Below are 11,983 nucleotides of genomic sequence, written 5' to 3'. Positions count from 1 at the left end.
TGTTCCTATTATTGGCTGTTACCAGTTTACATCCCACTTAGACCGAGAGGTTACACTATTCTCCACAACTTCTTCAACATCTATTGTTTGTTGACTTTTTGCTGATGGTCATTGTGACTGGTGTTAGGTGATACCTTTGTGTAGATTGGATTTGCATGCGTCTAATAATTCCTGATGTTTTGCATTTCTCAGTGTCCTTTTCATTTTTTTTAAGATTGAGCTAAACTTACAACTTCAAATTGCCTTCTTGAAAAATTTACCGCGTTTGGATTTTTATGGCCATTCCCTACCCCAGGACATTTTTTGAGGGCATGAGTCATTTACAGCCCTGCCGTCCTTGTGAATATTAGTGACCATGAGCAGTAGATTTAAAGCTGCTCTTTGAGGAAACGGCCTTAGGGTGGCAGCATTTCTAAGTTGCCAACTCTGCTTGCTAGGGAAACAGAACCTTGCTGCAAGTTGTGCTTTGAGGTTGCAGATTAGAGTGGAATGTGCCAGGACAAACCCCGATAAGTTTTAGCCTCCTTAATTCTTGTTTGTGTCTTTAAGTTGTAGTTTTTATCAGAGCAAATTTGATTGAAAAATGTCTTTTGTTCTAGGTGTACAGAATCTTGTTCATTTACACATATACATGTATCTATTGATCTTTGGGTCCTTTTCCATGTCGGTTATTACAGAGTGTTGAGTAGACCACTCTTGGTATTCCATAGGTCTTTGGGGATTGTATTTTTTATATGTATTAGTATATGTGTGTTAACCCCAATATCCTAATTTATCCATTCTTCACACCATTTCTTTGGCTTAACCATAAGTTGTCTTCTCAGTCTGAGATTGTCTTTCTCTATGGAAATATGTTCATGTTTATGAATTTTCAGATAACATAAGGGATATCATAGGACATTTGTCTTTCGCATTCTGACTTACTTCACGTTGTGTGATTATCTCTAGGCTCATCTGTGGTGCTGCATATGCCATTCTTTTATTTTTTTCGTGACTGATATTCCATTCTGTCCATATACCACTTCTTCTCTGTCCATTCATCTGTTTATGGACCTTCTTTTGGCTTCCATGTCGTGGCTATTTCAATATTGCTGCAGTGCACATTTGCCTGCCTCTGTCTTTCCGATTCTGGTGGTCTTAGGTTATAGGCCCAAAAGGTGCCCTGCCGCATCATATGGTAGCTCAATTTTTACCTTTTAAAGCAGCTGCATTCAGTTTTCGTTAGTGCTGTTACCAATTACATCCCACCAGCAGCTAGAAGGTACACAGTTCTCTAAAACCCCTTCAGCATTTCTAGTTTGTAGACTGTTTGCTGATGGTCATTTGACTGGTGTGAGCTGAAACCTTTTTGGAGGTTGGATTTGTATGTGGCTAATAATTCCTTGTACTGAGCTTTAGGCATGTCCATTTTTTTGTTTTCCTTTTTTTTTTAAAGTGTGAGTACAACTTCCCTCTTCATGTTGACTTCTTGAAAGATTTGTCATGTGTTGAATTTTCTTGCCTATTCCCTACCCCAGGGCATTTTTTGAGGGCAGATGCCATTTACAGCCCTGAGTCCTTGTGACTATTAAGCAACCATTAGCACTGGGTTTAAAGCTGCTGTTGTGGGAAACACCCACTAGGCGGCAGCATCATTACGTTCTCAACTCTTGTTATTAGGGCACCAGAGTCTTCCTGGACGTAGTGTTCCGAGGTTGTAAATTAGAGGGGAATGTGCTGGGACAAGCCCCCAGAAGTTTATGTCTCCTTACTTCTGTTTGTTTTTTAATTTAATTTCTGTTTCTTATCGGAGAATATTGGATTAGAGTGTTGTGATTGTCTGGCTGTACAGAATCTGCTCAATGATTCATACATATGTCTGTTCATGTTCGGATTCTGTTACCATGTGTCTTATTACAGAATGTTGAGTAGACCTCGCATGGTATTTGGTAGGTGTTTTGTCATTATATATTTTATATGTATTGGTGATTATATAATTCATAGAGTTTATATGTTATATGTTTATATACATTTAACATACATTAGGATATGTATGTTAGCCCCATAATCCTAATGTATCCATCCTCCCACCTTTCATTTTGGTTAACCAGTAGTTTCTTTTATAAGTCTGTGAGTGTCTTTTTCTGTGGAAATATGTCCATTTGTAGCAATCTTAGGATAACAGGTATAAATGATATCATAGGATATTTGTCATTCCCTTTTGACTTACTTAACCTGATATGATTATTTCTAGGCTCATCTGTAGTCCTGAAAACGGCATTTTTCATTTTTTTCCCGAGGCTACTATTCCATTTAGTCCGTATACCACTTCTTCTTTGTCCATTCATCTGTTTATGGACCTTTTTTTTGCTTCCACGTCTTGGCTATTTCAGTAATGCTGCAGTGCACATTTGCCTGCCTCTGTCTTTCCGATTCTGGTGGTCTTAGGTTACAGGCCCAGAAGGTGCCCTGCCGCGTCATATGGTAGCTCAATTTTTACCTTTTAAAGCAGCTCCATTCAGTTTTCGTTAGTGCTCTTACCACTTTACATCCCACCAGCAGCTACAAGGTACACAGTTCTCTAAAATCCCTTCAGCATTTACAGTTTGTAGACTGTTTGCTGATGGTCATTTGACTGATGTGAGCTGAAACCTTTTTGGAGGTTGGATTTGCATGTGACTAATAATTCCTTATACTGAGCTTTAGGCATGTGCTTTTTATTCTTTTCCTTTTTTTTTTAAAGAGTGAGTACAACTTCCCTCTTCATATTGACTTCTTCAAAAACTTGTCAAAGAAAACTTGAATTTTCTTGCCTATTCCCTACCCCAGGGCATTTTTTGAGGGCAGGTGTCATTTACAGCCCTGCAGTCCTTGTGACTATTAAGCAACCATTAGCACTGGGTTTAAAGCTGCTGTTGTGGGAAACAGCCACAAGGCGGCAGCATTATTACGTTCTCACCTCTTGTTACTAGGGCAACAGAGTCTTCCTGGAGGTAGTGTTCCGAGGTTGTAAATTAGAGAGGAGTGTGCTGGGATAAGCCCCCAGAAGTTTATGTCTCCTTACTTATGTTTGTTTTTTAAATTTAATTTCTCTTTCTTATCGGAGTAAATTCGATTAGAGTGTTGTGATTGTCTGGCTGTACAGAATGTGCTCAATGATTCATACATATGTCTGTTCATCCTCGGATCCTGTTACCATGTAATTTTTTACAGAATGTTGAGTAGACCTCCCTTGGTATTTGGCAGGTGTTTCGTGATTATATATCTTATATGTATTGGTGATTATATAATTCATAGAGTTTATATGTTATATGTTTATATACATTTAACATACATTAGTATATGTATGTTATCCCCATAGTCCTAATTTATCCATCCTCCCACCTTTCATTTTGGCGAACCATTCGTTTGTTTTATAAGTCTGTGAGTGTCTTTTTCTGTGGAAATATGTTCATTGGTAGAAATCTTAGGATAACATGTATAAATGATATCATAGGATATTTGTTATTCCCTTTTGAATAACTTAACCTAATATGATTATTTCTAGGCTCATCTGTAGTCCTGAAAACGGCACTGTTCATTTTTTTCTGAGGCTACTATTCCATTCGGTACGTATACCACTTCTTCTTTGTCCATTTATCTGATGATGGACATTTTGTTTGTATCCATGTCTTAGCTATTGTAAATACTGCTGCAATACACGATTTTCCATCCCGTGTCTTTTTGATTCTGGCTTTCACAAGTGACAGGCCCAATAGTGGGCCTTCCGGATCATATGGTGACTCAATTTTTACCTTTAAACGCACTGCCATTCTGTTCCTATTATTGGCTGTTACCAGTTTACATCCCACGTAGACCGAGAGGTTACACTATTCTCCACAACTTCTTCAACATCTATTGTTTGTTGACTTTTTGCTGATGGTCATTGTGACTGGTGTTAGGTGATACCTTTGTGTAGATTGGATTTGCATGCGTCTAATAATTCCTGATGTTTTGCATTTCTCAGTGTCCTTTTCATTTTTTTTAAGATTGAGCTAAACTTACAACTTCAAATTGCCTTCTTGAAAAATTTACCGCGTTTGGATTTTTATGGCCATTCCCTACCCCAGGACAATTTTTGAGGGCATGAGTCATTTACAGCCCTGCCGTCCTTGTGAATATTAGTGACCATGAGCAGTAGATTTAAAGCTGCTCTTTGAGGAAACGGCCTTAGGGTGGCAGCATTTCTAAGTTGCCAACTCTGCTTGCTAGGGAAACAGAACCTTGCTGCAAGTTGTGCTTTGAGGTTGCAGATTAGAGTGGAATGTGCCAGGACAAACCCCGATAAGTTTTAGCCTCCTTAATTCTTGTTTGTGTCTTTAAGTTGTAGTTTTTATCAGAGCAAATTTGATTGAAAAATGTCTTTTGTTCTAGGTGTACAGAATCTTGTTCATTTACACATATACATATATCTATTGATCTTTGGGTCCTTTTCCATGTCGGTTATTACAGAGTGTTGAGTAGACCACTCTTGGTATTCCATAGGTCTTTGGGGATTGTATTTTCTATATGTATTAGTATATGTGTGTTAACCCCAATATCCTAATTTATCCATTCTTCACACCATTTCTTTGGCTTAACCATAAGTTGTCTTCTCAGTCTGAGATTGTCTTTCTCTATGGAAATATGTTCATGTTTATGAATTTTCAGATAACATAAGGGATATCATAGGACATTTGTCTTTCGCATTCTGACTTACTTCACGTTGTGTGATTATCTCTAGGCTCACCTGTGGTGCTGCATATGCCATTCTTTTATTTTTTTCGTGACTGATATTCCATTCTGTCCATATACCACTTCTTCTCTGTCCATTCATCTGTTTATGGACCTTCTTTTGGCTTCCATGTCGTGGCTATTTCAATATTGCTGCAGTGCACATTTGCCTGCCTCTGTCTTTCCGATTCTGGTGGTCTTCGGTTATAGGCCCAAAAGGTGCCCTGCCGCATCATATGGTAGCTCAATTTTTACCTTTTAAAGCAGCTGCATTCAGTTTTCGTTAGTGCTGTTACCAATTACATCCCACCAGCAGCTAGAAGGTACACAGTTCTCTAAAACCCCTTCAGCATTTCTAGTTTGTAGACTGTTTGCTGATGGTCATTTGACTGGTGTGAGCTGAAACCTTTTTGGAGGTTGGATTTGTATGTGGCTAATAATTCCTTGTACTGAGCTTTAGGCATGTCCATGTTGTTCTTTTCCTTTTTTTTTTAAAGTGTGAGTACAACTTCCCTCTTCATGTTGACTTCTTGAAAGATTTGTCATGTGTTGAATTTTCTTGCCTATTCCCTACCCCAGGGCATTTTTTGAGGGCAGATGCCATTTACAGCCCTGAGTCCTTGTGACTATTAAGCAACCATTAGCACTGGGTTTAAAGCTGCTGTTGTGGGAAACACCCACTAGGCGGCAGCATCATTACGTTCTCAACTCTTGTTATTAGGGCACCAGAGTCTTCCTGGACGTAGTGTTCCGAGGTTGTAAATTAGAGGGGAATGTGCTGGGACAAGCCCCCAGAAGTTTATGTCTCCTTACTTCTGTTTGTTTTTTAATTTAATTTCTGTTTCTTATCGGAGAATATTGGATTAGAGTGTTGTGATTGTCTGGCTGTACAGAATCTGCTCAATGATTCATACATATGTCTGTTCATGTTCGGATTCTGTTACCATGTGTCTTATTACAGAATGTTGAGTAGACCTCGCATGGTATTTGGTAGGTGTTTTGTCATTATATATTTTATATGTATTGGTGATTATATAATTCATAGAGTTTATATGTTATATGTTTATATACATTTAACATACATTAGGATATGTATGTTAGCCCCATAATCCTAATGTATCCATCCTCCCACCTTTCATTTTGGTTAACCAGTAGTTTCTTTTATAAGTCTGTGAGTGTCTTTTTCTGTGGAAATATGTCCATTTGTAGCAATCTTAGGATAACAGGTATAAATGATATCATAGGATATTTGTCATTCCCTTTTGACTTACTTAACCTGATATGATTATTTCTAGGCTCATCTGTAGTCCTGAAAACGGCATTTTTCATTTTTTTCCCGAGGCTACTATTCCATTTAGTCCGTATACCACTTCTTCTTTGTCCATTCATCTGTTTATGGACCTTTTTTTTGCTTCCACGTCTTGGCTATTTCAGTAATGCTGCAGTGCACATTTGCCTGCCTCTGTCTTTCCGATTCTGGTGGTCTTAGGTTACAGGCCCAGAAGGTGCCCTGCCGCGTCATATGGTAGCTCAATTTTTACCTTTTAAAGCAGCTCCATTCAGTTTTCGTTAGTGCTCTTACCACTTTACATCCCACCAGCAGCTACAAGGTACACAGTTCTCTAAAATCCCTTCAGCATTTACAGTTTGTAGACTGTTTGCTGATGGTCATTTGACTGGTGTGAGCTGAAACCTTTTTGGAGGTTGGATTTGCATGTGACTAATAATTCCTTATACTGAGCTTTAGGCATGTGCTTTTTATTCTTTTCCTTTTTTTTTTAAAGAGTGAGTACAACTTCCCTCTTCATATTGACTTCTTCAAAAACTTGTCAAAGAAAACTTGAATTTTCTTGCCTATTCCCTACCCCAGGGCATTTTTTGAGGGCAGGTGTCATTTACAGCCCTGCAGTCCTTGTGACTATTAAGCAACCATTAGCACTGGGTTTAAAGCTGCTGTTGTGGGAAACAGCCACAAGGCGGCAGCATTATTACGTTCTCACCTCTTGTTACTAGGGCAACAGAGTCTTCCTGGAGGTAGTGTTCCGAGGTTGTAAATTAGAGAGGAGTGTGCTGGGATAAGCCCCCAGAAGTTTATGTCTCCTTACTTATGTTTGTTTTTTAAATTTAATTTCTCTTTCTTATCGGAGTAAATTCGATTAGAGTGTTGTGATTGTCTGGCTGTACAGAATGTGCTCAATGATTCATACATATGTCTGTTCATCTTCGGATCCTGTTACCATGTAATTTTTTACAGAATGTTGAGTAGACGTCCCTTGGTATTTGGCAGGTGTTTCGTGATTATATATTTTATATGTATTGGTGATTATATAATTCATAGAGTTTATATGTTATATGTTTATATACATTTAACATACATTAGTATATGTATGTTATCCCCATAGTCCTAATTTATCCATCCTCCCACCTTTCATTTTGGCGAACCATTCGTTTGTTTTATAAGTCTGTGAGTGTCTTTTTCTGTGGAAATATGTTCATTGGTAGAAATCTTAGGATAACATGTATAAATGATATCATAGGATATTTGTTATTCCCTTTTGAATAACTTAACCTAATATGATTATTTCCAGGCTCATCTGTAGTCCTGAAAACGGCACTGTTCATTTTTTTCTGAGGCTACTATTCCATTCGGTACGTATACCACTTCTTCTTTGTCCATTTATCTGATGATGGACATTTTGTTTGTATCCATGTCTTAGCTATTGTAAATACTGCTGCAATACACGATTTTCCATCCCGTGTCTTTTTGATTCTGGCTTTCACAAGTGACAGGCCCAATAGTGGGCCTTCCGGATCATATGGTGACTCAATTTTTACCTTTAAACGCACTGCCATTCTGTTCCTATTATTGGCTGTTACCAGTTTACATCCCACTTAGACCGAGAGGTTACACTATGCTTCACAACTTCTTCAACATCTATTGTTTGTTGACTTTTTGCTGATGGTCATTGTGACTGGTGTTAGGTGATACCTTTGTGTAGATTGGATTTGCATGCGTCTAATAAAATTCCTGATGTTTTGCATTTCTCAGTGTCCTTTTCATTTTTTTTAAGATTGAGCTAAACTTACAACTTCAAATTGCCTTCTTGAAAAATTTACCGCGTTTGGATTTTTATGGCCATTCCCTACCCCAGGACATTTTTTGAGGGCATGAGTCATTTACAGCCCTGCCGTCCTTGTGAATATTAGTGACCATGAGCAGTAGATTTAAAGCTGCTCTTTGAGGAAACGGCCTTAGGGTGGCAGCATTTCTAAGTTGCCAACTCTGCTTGCTAGGGAAACAGAACCTTGCTGCAAGTTGTGCTTTGAGGTTGCAGATTAGAGTGGAATGTGCCAGGACAAACCCCGATAAGTTTTAGCCTCCTTAATTCTTGTTTGTGTCTTTAAGTTGTAGTTTTTATCAGAGCAAATTTGATTGAAAAATGTCTTTTGTTCTAGGTGTACAGAATCTTGTTCATTTACACATATACATATATCTATTGATCTTTGGGTCCTTTTCCATGTCGGTTATTACAGAGTGTTGAGTAGACCACTCTTGGTATTCCATAGGTCTTTGGGGATTGTATTTTCTATATGTATTAGTATATGTGTGTTAACCCCAATATCCTAATTTATCCATTCTTCACACCATTTCTTTGGCTTAACCATAAGTTGTCTTCTCAGTCTGAGATTGTCTTTCTCTATGGAAATATGTTCATGTTTATGAATTTTCAGATAACATAAGGGATATCATAGGACATTTGTCTTTCGCATTCTGACTTACTTCACGTTGTGTGATTATCTCTAGGCTCACCTGTGGTGCTGCATATGCCATTCTTTTATTTTTTTCGTGACTGATATTCCATTCTGTCCATATACCACTTCTTCTCTGTCCATTCATCTGTTTATGGACCTTCTTTTGGCTTCCATGTCGTGGCTATTTCAATATTGCTGCAGTGCACATTTGCCTGCCTCTGTCTTTCCGATTCTGGTGGTCTTCGGTTATAGGCCCAAAAGGTGCCCTGCCGCATCATATGGTAGCTCAATTTTTACCTTTTAAAGCAGCTGCATTCAGTTTTCGTTAGTGCTGTTACCAATTACATCCCACCAGCAGCTAGAAGGTACACAGTTCTCTAAAACCCCTTCAGCATTTCTAGTTTGTAGACTGTTTGCTGATGGTCATTTGACTGGTGTGAGCTGAAACCTTTTTGGAGGTTGGATTTGTATGTGGCTAATAATTCCTTGTACTGAGCTTTAGGCATGTCCATTTTTTTGTTTTCCTTTTTTTTTTAAAGTGTGAGTACAACTTCCCTCTTCATGTTGACTTCTTGAAAGATTTGTCATGTGTTGAATTTTCTTGCCTATTCCCTACCCCAGGGCATTTTTTGAGGGCAGATGCCATTTACAGCCCTGAGTCCTTGTGACTATTAAGCAACCATTAGCACTGGGTTTAAAGCTGCTGTTGTGGGAAACACCCACTAGGCGGCAGCATCATTACGTTCTCAACTCTTGTTATTAGGGCACCAGAGTCTTCCTGGACGTAGTGTTCCGAGGTTGTAAATTAGAGGGGAATGTGCTGGGACAAGCCCCCAGAAGTTTATGTCTCCTTACTTCTGTTTGTTTTTTAATTTAATTTCTGTTTCTTATCGGAGAATATTGGATTAGAGTGTTGTGATTGTCTGGCTGTACAGAATCTGCTCAATGATTCATACATATGTCTGTTCATGTTCGGATTCTGTTACCATGTGTCTTATTACAGAATGTTGAGTAGACCTCGCATGGTATTTGGTAGGTGTTTTGTCATTATATATTTTATATGTATTGGTGATTATATAATTCATAGAGTTTATATGTTATATGTTTATATACATTTAACATACATTAGGATATGTATGTTAGCCCCATAATCCTAATGTATCCATCCTCCCACCTTTCATTTTGGTTAACCAGTAGTTTCTTTTATAAGTCTGTGAGTGTCTTTTTCTGTGGAAATATGTCCATTTGTAGCAATCTTAGGATAACAGGTATAAATGATATCATAGGATATTTGTCATTCCCTTTTGACTTACTTAACCTGATATGATTATTTCTAGGCTCATCTGTAGTCCTGAAAACGGCATTTTTCATTTTTTTCCCGAGGCTACTATTCCATTTAGTCCGTATACCACTTCTTTGTCAATTCATCTGTTTATGGACCTTTTTTTTGCTTCCACGTCTTGGCTATTTCAGTAATGCTGCAGTGCACATTTGCCTGCCTCTGTCTTTCCGATTCTGGTGGTCTTAGGTTACAGGCCCAGAAGGTGCCCTGCCGCGTCATATGGTAGCTCAATTTTTACCTTTTAAAGCAGCTCCATTCAGTTTTCGTTAGTGCTCTTACCACTTTACATCCCACCAGCAGCTACAAGGTACACAGTTCTCTAAAATCCCTTCAGCATTTACAGTTTGTAGACTGTTTGCTGATGGTCATTTGACTGGTGTGAGCTGAAACCTTTTTGGAGGTTGGATTTGCATGTGACTAATAATTCCTTATACTGAGCTTTAGGCATGTGCTTTTTATTCTTTTCCTTTTTTTTTTTAAAGAGTGAGTACAACTTCCCTCTTCATATTGACTTCTTCAAAAACTTGTCAAAGAAAACTTGAATTTTCTTGCCTATTCCCTACCCCAGGGCATTTTTTGAGGGCAGGTGTCAATTACAGCCCTGCAGTCCTTGTGACTATTAAGCAACCATTAGCACTGGGTTTAAAGCTGCTGTTGTGGGAAACAGCCACAAGGCGGCAGCATTATTACGTTCTCACCTCTTGTTACTAGGGCAACAGAGTCTTCCTGGAGGTAGTGTTCCGAGGTTGTAAATTAGAGAGGAGTGTGCTGGGATAAGCCCCCAGAAGTTTATGTCTCCTTACTTATGTTTGTTTTTTAAATTTAATTTCTCTTTCTTATCGGAGTAAATTCGATTAGAGTGTTGTGATTGTCTGGCTGTACAGAATGTGCTCAATGATTCATACATATGTCTGTTCATCTTCGGATCCTGTTACCATGTAATTTTTTACAGAATGTTGAGTAGACCTCCCTTGGTATTTGGCAGGTGTTTCGTGATTATATATCTTATATGTATTGGTGATTATATAATTCATAGAGTTTATATGTTATATGTTTATATACATTTAACATACATTAGTATATGTATGTTATCCCCATAGTCCTAATTTATCCATCCTCCCACCTTTCATTTTGGCGAACCATTCGTTTGTTTTATAAGTCTGTGAGTGTCTTTTTCTGTGGAAATATGTTCATTGGTAGAAATCTTAGGATAACATGTATAAATGATATCATAGGATATTTGTTATTCCCTTTTGAATAACTTAACCTAATATGATTATTTCTAGGCTCATCTGTAGTCCTGAAAACGGCACTGTTCATTTTTTTCTGAGGCTACTATTCCATTCGGTACGTATACCACTTCTTCTTTGTCCATTTATCTGATGATGGACATTTTGTTTGTATCCATGTCTTAGCTATTGTAAATACTGCTGCAATACACGATTTTCCATCCCGTGTCTTTTTGATTCTGGCTTTCACAAGTGAGAGGCCCAATAGTGGGCCTTCCGGATCATATGGTGACTCAATTTTTACCTTTAAACGCACTGCCATTCTGTTCCTATTATTGGCTGTTACCAGTTTACATCCCACTTAGACCGAGAGGTTACACTATTCTCCACAGCTTCTTCAACATCTATTGTTTGTTGACTTTTTGCTGATGGTCATTGTGACTGGTGTTAGGTGATACCTTTGTGTAGATTGGATTTGCATGCGTCTAATAATTCCTGATGTTTTGCATTTCTCAGTGTCCTTTTCATTTTTTTTAAGATTGAGCTAAACTTACAACTTCAAATTGCCTTCTTGAAAAATTTACCGCGTTTGGATTTTTATGGCCATTCCCTACCCCAGGACATTTTTTGAGGGCATGAGTCATTTACAGCCCTGCCGTCCTTGTGAATATTAGTGACCATGAGCAGTAGATTTAAAGCTGCTCTTTGAGGAAACGGCCTTAGGGTGGCAGCATTTCTAAGTTGCCAACTCTGCTTGCTAGGGAAACAGAACCTTGCTGCAAGTTGTGCTTTGAGGTTGCAGATTAGAGTGGAATGTGCCAGGACAAACCCCGATAAGTTTTAGCCTCCTTAATTCTTGTTTGTGTCTTTAAGTTGTAGTTTTTATCAGAGCAAATTTGATTGAAAAATGTCTTTTGTTCTAGGTGTA

The sequence above is a fragment of the Eubalaena glacialis genome, chromosome 2 (genome assembly GCF_028564815.1).
Source record: "Eubalaena glacialis isolate mEubGla1 chromosome 2, mEubGla1.1.hap2.+ XY, whole genome shotgun sequence".
NCBI classification, from domain to species: domain Eukaryota; kingdom Metazoa; phylum Chordata; class Mammalia; order Artiodactyla; family Balaenidae; genus Eubalaena; species Eubalaena glacialis.
Note: the sequence above shows the minus strand (reverse complement) of the source record.